The following is a 7,070-nucleotide window of genomic DNA, read 5'->3' as shown; positions in this document are numbered from 1 at the left end:
CATACAAGTATCCTGTGTCCTTAGGTAGGTTTATTCCCAGGTATTTTATTATTTTTGTTAAAGCAATGGTAAATGGGAGTGTTTCCTTAATTTCTCTTTCTGATTTTTCGTTGTTATGTATAGGAATGCAAGAGATTTCTGTGCATTAATTTTGTATCCTGCTACTTTACCAAATTCATTGATTAGATCTAATAGTTTTCTGGTGGCATCTTTAGGATTCTCTATGTATTGTATCATGTCATCTGCAAACATTGACACTTTTACTGCTTCTTTTCTGATTTGGATTCCTTTTATTTTTTTTTTTCTTCTCTGATTGCCGTTGCTAAAACTTCCAAAATTATGTTGAATATAGTCATGAGAGTGGGCACACTTGTCTTTTTTCTGATCTTAGAGGAAATGTTTTCAGTTTTTCACCATTGAGAATGATGTCGGCTGTGAGTTTGTCATATATAGCCTTTATTATGTTGAGGTAAGTTCCCTCTATGCCTACTTTCTGGAGGTTTTCTATCATAAATGGGTTTTGAATTTTGTCAGAAGTTTTTTCTGCATCTATTGAGATTATCATACGTTTTTTTATCCTTCAGTTTGTTGATATGGTGTATCACATTGATTGGTTCGCATATATTGAAGAATCCTTGCATTCCTGGGATAAACCCCACTTGATCATGGTGTATGATCCTTTTAATGTGCCATTGGATTCTGTTTGCTAGTATTTTGTTGAGGATTTTTGCATGTATGTTCATCAGTGATATTAGCCTGTAGTTTTCTTTTTTTTGTGACATCTTTGTCTGGTTTTGGTATCATGGTGATGGTGGCCTCATAGAATGAGTTTGGGAGTGTTCCTCCCTCTGCTGTATTTTGGAAGAGTTTGGGAAGGATAGATGTTAGCTCCTCTCTAAATGTTTGAAAGAATTCGCCTGTGAAGCCATCTGACCCTGGGCTTTTGTTTGTTGGAAGATTTTTAATCCCAGTTTCAATTTCAGTGCTTGTGATTGGCTGTTCATATCTTCTGTTTCTTCCTGGTTCAGTCTTGGAAAATTGTACTTTTCTAAGAATATGTCCATTTCTTCCAGTTTGTCCATTTTATTGGCATATAGTTGCTTGTAGTAGTCTCTCATGATCCTTTGTATTTCTGCAGTGTCAGTTGTTAATTCTCCTTTTTCATTTCTAATGCTGTTGGTTTGAGTTTTCTCCCTTTTCTTCCTGATGAGCCTGGCTAATGGTTTATCAATTTTGTTTATCTTCTCAAAGAATCAGCTTTTAGTTTTATTGATATTTGCTATCGTTCCTTTCATTTCTTTTTCATTTATTTCTGATCTGACCTTTATGGTTTATTTCCTTCTGCTAACTTTGGGGGTTTTTTTGTTCTTTCTCTAATTGCTTTAGGTGTAAGTTTTGGCTCTTTATTTGAGATTTTTCCTATTTCTTGAGGAAGAATTGTATTGTTATAAATTTACCTTTTAGAACTGCTTTTTCTGTATCCCATAGGTTTTGGGTCGTCGTGTCTCCATTGTCATTTGTTTCTAGGTATTTTTTGATTTCTTCAGTGATCTCTTGGTTATTTAGTTATGTATTGTTTAGCCTCCATGTGTTTGTATTTTTTACAGTTTTTTTTTTCCTGTAATTGATATCTAGTCTCATAGCATTGTGGTCAGAAAAGATACTTGATACAATTTCGATTTTATTAACTCTACCAAGGCTTGGTTTGCCACCCAAGGTATGATCTATCCTGGAGAATGTTCCATGTGCACTTGAGATGAAAGTGTATTCTGTTGTTTTGGATGGAATGTCCTATAAATATAAATTAAGTCCATATGGTCTAATGTGTCATATAAAGCTTGTGCTTCCTTATTTATTTGCATTTTGGATGATCTGTCCATTGGTGTAATTAGGGTGTTAAAGTCCCCTACTAGTATTGTTTACTGTCGATTTCCCCTTTTATGGCTTTTAGCATTTGCCTTATGTATTGAGGTGCTCCTATGTTGGGTGCATAAATATTTACAATTGTTATATCTCTTCTTGGATTGATCCCTTGATCATTACGTAGTGTCCTTCTTTGTCTCTTGTAATAGTGTTTATTTTTAAGTCTATTTTGTCTGATATGAGAATTGCTACTGCAGCTTTCTTTTGATTTCCATTTGCATGGAATATCTTTTTCCATCTCCTCACTTTCAGTCTGTATGTGTCCCTAGGTCTGAAGTGGGTCTCTTGTAGACAGCATATGTATGGGTCTTGTTTTTGTATCCATTCAGCCAGTGTATGTCTTTTAGTTGGAACATTTAATCCATTTACATTTAAGGTAATTATATGTATGTTCCTATTACCATTTTCTTAACTGCTTTGGACTTGTTTTCATAGGGCTTTTCAATCTCTTGTGTTTCCTGCCTAGAGAAGTTCCTTTAGCATTTGTTGTAAAACTGGTTTTGTGGTGCTGAATTCTCTTAACTTTTGCTTGTCTTAAAGGTTTTAATTTCTCCATCTAATCTGAATGATATCCTTGCTTTGAAGAGTAATCTTCGTTGTAGTTTTTTCCCTTTCATCACTTTAAATATGTCCTGCCACTCCCTTTTGTCTTGCAGAGTTTCTGCTGAAAGATCAGCTGTTAACCTTATGGGGATTCCCTTGTATGTTATTTGTTGCTTTTCCCTTGCTACTTTAAATTTTTTCTTTGTATTTAATTTTTGATCGTTTGATTAATATATGTCTTGACGTGTTTCTCCTTGAGTTTATCCTGTATGGGACTCTGCACTTCCTGGACTTGACTGACTATTTCCTTTCTCATGCTAGGGAAGTGTTCTACTATAATCTCTTCAAATATTTTCTCAGACCCTTTCTTTTTCTCTTCTTCTTCTGGGACCCCTATAATTAGAATGTTGATGCATTTAATGTTGTCTCAGAGGTCTCTGAGACTGTCCTCAATTCTTTTCATTCTTTTTTTTTTTATTCTGCTTTGCAGCAGTTATTTCCACTAGTTTGTCTTCCATGTCATTATCCTCTTCTATCTCAGTTATTCTGCCATTGATTCCTTTTAGAGTATTTTTAATTTCATTTATTGTGTTCTTCATTGTTTGTTTGCTCTTTAGTTCTTCTAGGTCCTTGTTAAACATTTCTTGTATTTTCTCCATTCTATTTCCAAGGTTTTGGATCATCTTTCCTATCATTACTCTGAATTCTTTGTCAGGTAGACTGCCCATTTCCTCTTCATTTATTTGGTCTGGTGGGTTTTTACCTTGCTCTTTCATCTGCTGCATATTTCTCTGTCTTCTCATTTTGTTTAACTTACTGTGTTTGGGCTCTCCTTTTCACAGGCTTCAGGTTCTTAGTTCCTCTTACTTCTGTAGTCTGCCTGCAGTGGGTGAGGTTGATTTAGTGGCTTGTGTACGCTTCCTGGTGGGGGGGACTGGTGCCTGTGCTCTGGTGGGTGGGTTTGGATCTTGTCCCTCTGGTGGGTAGAGGTGCAAATGGTGGTATGTTTTGGGGTGTCTGTGAACTTAGTATGACTTTATGCCACTTGTCTGCTAATGGGTGGTATTCTGTTTCTGCCTTGCTTGTTGTTTGGCGTGGAGCTTGCTGGTCATTGGGTGGAGCTGTCTTGTGTTGACACAAAGATCTCTGGCAGAGGTCTTATTGATTTGATATTATGTAGGGCCGGGAGATCTCTGGTGGTCCAAAATCCTAGTCTCAGCTCCCCCACATTGGAGGCTCAGGCTTGACACCTGGCCAGAGCACCAAGACCCTGCCAGCCACATGGCACAGAAGAAAAGGAAGAGAAAAAAAAAAAAAGAAAGAAAGAACAGACAGAGCCCCAAGACAAATGGTATAAGCAAAACTAAACAGACAAAATCACACAAAGAAATATACACACACATATTCACAAAAAGAGGGAAAAAACAAGGAAAAGAGCAACCAAACCAATAAACAAACCCACGAATGAAAACAAACACTAAAAACTAAACTAAGATAAACATAAAACCAAAAGCAAATCAAACACAGAAAGGAAACCCAAGTCCACAATTGCTCCCAAAGTCCACCACCTCAATTTTGGGAACACTCGTCTATTCAGGTATTCTACAGATGCAGGGTTTACCAAGCCGATTGCAGGGATTTAATCTGTTTCTCCTGAGTCTGCATGGAGAGATTTCCCTTTCTCTTCTTTGTTCACACAGATCCTGGAGTTCAGCTTTGGTTTTGACCCCACCCCTGGGTGTAGGCCACCCTCAGGCATTTATTCCCTACCCAGACAAGAGGGGGTTAAAGCAGCGGCTGATTAGGGCCCTCTTACTCAGGCCGGGGAGGAGTACAGTAGTCACAATTGGGATGCGAGGAGTGCCTGCAGTGGCAGAGACCGGTGTGAAGTTGCAGCAGCCTGAGGCGCACCGTGTGTTCCTAGGAAGTTGACCCTGGACCACAGAGCTTTGACAGTGGCGTGCTGCACAGGCTCCCCGGAGGGTGTGGGTAGTGACCTGTGCTTGCACACAGGGGTCTTGGTGGCAGCGGCAGCAGCAGCAACAGTAGTGGTCCGTGCCTGCCTCTGGAGTCTGAGGTGATAGCCGCGGCTTGCACCAGTCTTTGGAGTTCACTTAGGCAGTGCTCTGCCATCTGTGGGCACATGGAGCAGGAAGCCCCTCTCCTCGCGCACCCCAAAACAATGGTCTCTTGCCTCTCTGGCAGGTCCAGACTTTTTCCTGGACTCCCTCCTTGTTAGCTATGGCACACTAACCCCCTTCAGTCTGTGTTCATGCAGCCAACCCCAGTCCTCTCCCTGGGATCTGACCTCCGAAGCCCAAGCCTCAGCTCCCAAACCCCAACCACCCCAGTGGATGAGCAGACAAGCCTCTCAAGCTGGTGAGTGCTGGTCGGCACTGATCTGCTGTGCGGGGATCTCTCTGCTTTACCCTCTGCACCCCTGTTGCTGCACTATCCTCCAAGGCTCCGAAGCTCCATCTCCATCCCTGCCAGAGAGGGGGCTTCCTAGTGTGTGGAAATATTCATCTTTCACAGCTCCCTCCCAGAGCCACAGGTCCCATCCCAATTCCTTTGTCTCTCTTTTTTTTCTTTTTCCTTTTGCCCTACCCAGGTACGTGGGGATTTTATTGCCTTTTGGGAAGTCTGAGGTGTTTTGCCGGCATTCAGTATGTGTTCTGTAGGAGTTGTTCTGCATGTAGATGTATTTGTGGTGAGGAAGGTGATCTCCATGTCTTACTCCTCCACCATCTTGAAGGTCGCTCCTTCTGACAGTGTTTTATTAAGGCTACATTTAGTTTGTAATAATAAATATTTTTTTCAGAATAAATGGCATTCAATCTTTTGATTGTTCTCTTAGAGATGGATATTTATCCAATTATTCTGATAACCATGCCAAGTATTATATTCATATTCTTATTCATTACTGTTTAATTCCAAAGAGATACAAGACAGTTTACAAGACCTGTTTGTATATTGTTTTAAAAGGTGGTGGAGGAATCTCTAATGTGCTATTCTCCCTCTCAAATGAGAAAGCCATGAACAAAATAATTCTAAAGCTATTAGGATTTTTAAAAATATATCTTTTTCTACATTTGGCTTTTTAATCTTCAAAACCTCTTTTGTTTTGTTCATTAAAATATTATAAAGAAAACATTGGGGAAAAGCTACTTGACATTGGACTTGGCAATAATTTTTTGGAATATGACACCAAAAGCACAAGCAATAAAAGCAAAAAATAAACACATAGGACATCAAACTAAAAGCCTTCCCCACGGCAAAGGAAACAATCAACACAGTGAAATGGCAGCCTATTGAATGGGAGAAAATATTTATAAGCTATATATCTGATAAAGGGTTAATATCCAAAGTATATAAGGAACTCATACAAATCAACAGCAAACAAACCAAAAAACTCGATTAAAAATGGACAAAGGACCTGAATAGACATTTTCCCAAAGAAAACATACAAATGGCCAACAGGTACATGAAAAGATGCTCAGTATCACTAATTATCGGGGAAATGCATATTAAAACCACAGTAAGATATCACCTTGCATCTATTAGGATGGCCGTTATCAAAAAGGCAAGAAATAACACGTGTTGGCAAGGATGTGGGTAAAAGAAACCTATGTACACTTTTGGTGGGAACATAAGCTGTTACATCTACTATGGAAAATAGTATGGAAGTTCTTCAGAAAATTAAAAATAGAACTACCATATGATCCAGGAATCCCACTTCTGGGTATATATCCAAAGGAAATAAAATCACTACCTCAGAGAGGTATCTTCACTCTCTTGTTCATCGTAGCATTATTCACAATTGCCAAGATATGGAAACAACCTGTTGATAGATGAATAGGTAAAAAGACTGTGGTATATATCTGTACAGTGGAATACTATTCAGCTATAAAAAGAAGAAATCTTGCCATTTGTTGCAGCATGGATGAACTCAGAAGGCATTATGCTAAAGAAGTACGCCAGAGAGAGAAATGAAAATACTGTTTGATGTAACTCACGTGTGGAAGCTTAAAAAGTTGAACTTAGAACCAGAGAACAAAATGGTGATTACTAGGAGCTGACGAGTGGGGAAAATGAGCAGAGGTTGGCCAAATAGGACAAAATTTCAGTTATAAGATTAATAAGTTCTGGGAATGTAATGTATAGTATGGTGACTATAGTTAAAAATACTGTATTATATATTTGAAATTTGTTGAGAGTAATCTTGTGTTCTCACCACACCAAAAAACAAAACATAACAAAACAAACAAACAAAAACCAAACAGGTAATTATGTCAGGTGATGGATGTGCTAATTAGCTTGATTGTGGCAATCATTTTACAATGTATATGTATATCAAACGATCAGTTTTACACATTAAATATATATGTTTTATTTGTCAATTATATCTCAACAAAGCTGGAAAAGATATTATACTATATATATATATATATATATATATATATATATATGCAGAAATGTATTCAGTCCAAATAACAGTTTAAATGACTATTCATATATATACATATATATACATCTATGCAAATGGGTAGATATTGATTATTTAAATGGTCATATTGAGCACATACCATGTTTTATAATCCAGA

This window comes from Delphinapterus leucas, chromosome 4, assembly GCF_059928025.1.
Source record: "Delphinapterus leucas isolate spDelLeu-1000000601 "Yukka" chromosome 4, BTC_Dleu_Yukka2, whole genome shotgun sequence".
Lineage (NCBI taxonomy): Eukaryota > Metazoa > Chordata > Mammalia > Artiodactyla > Monodontidae > Delphinapterus > Delphinapterus leucas.
This window is presented reverse-complemented; position numbering follows the sequence as displayed.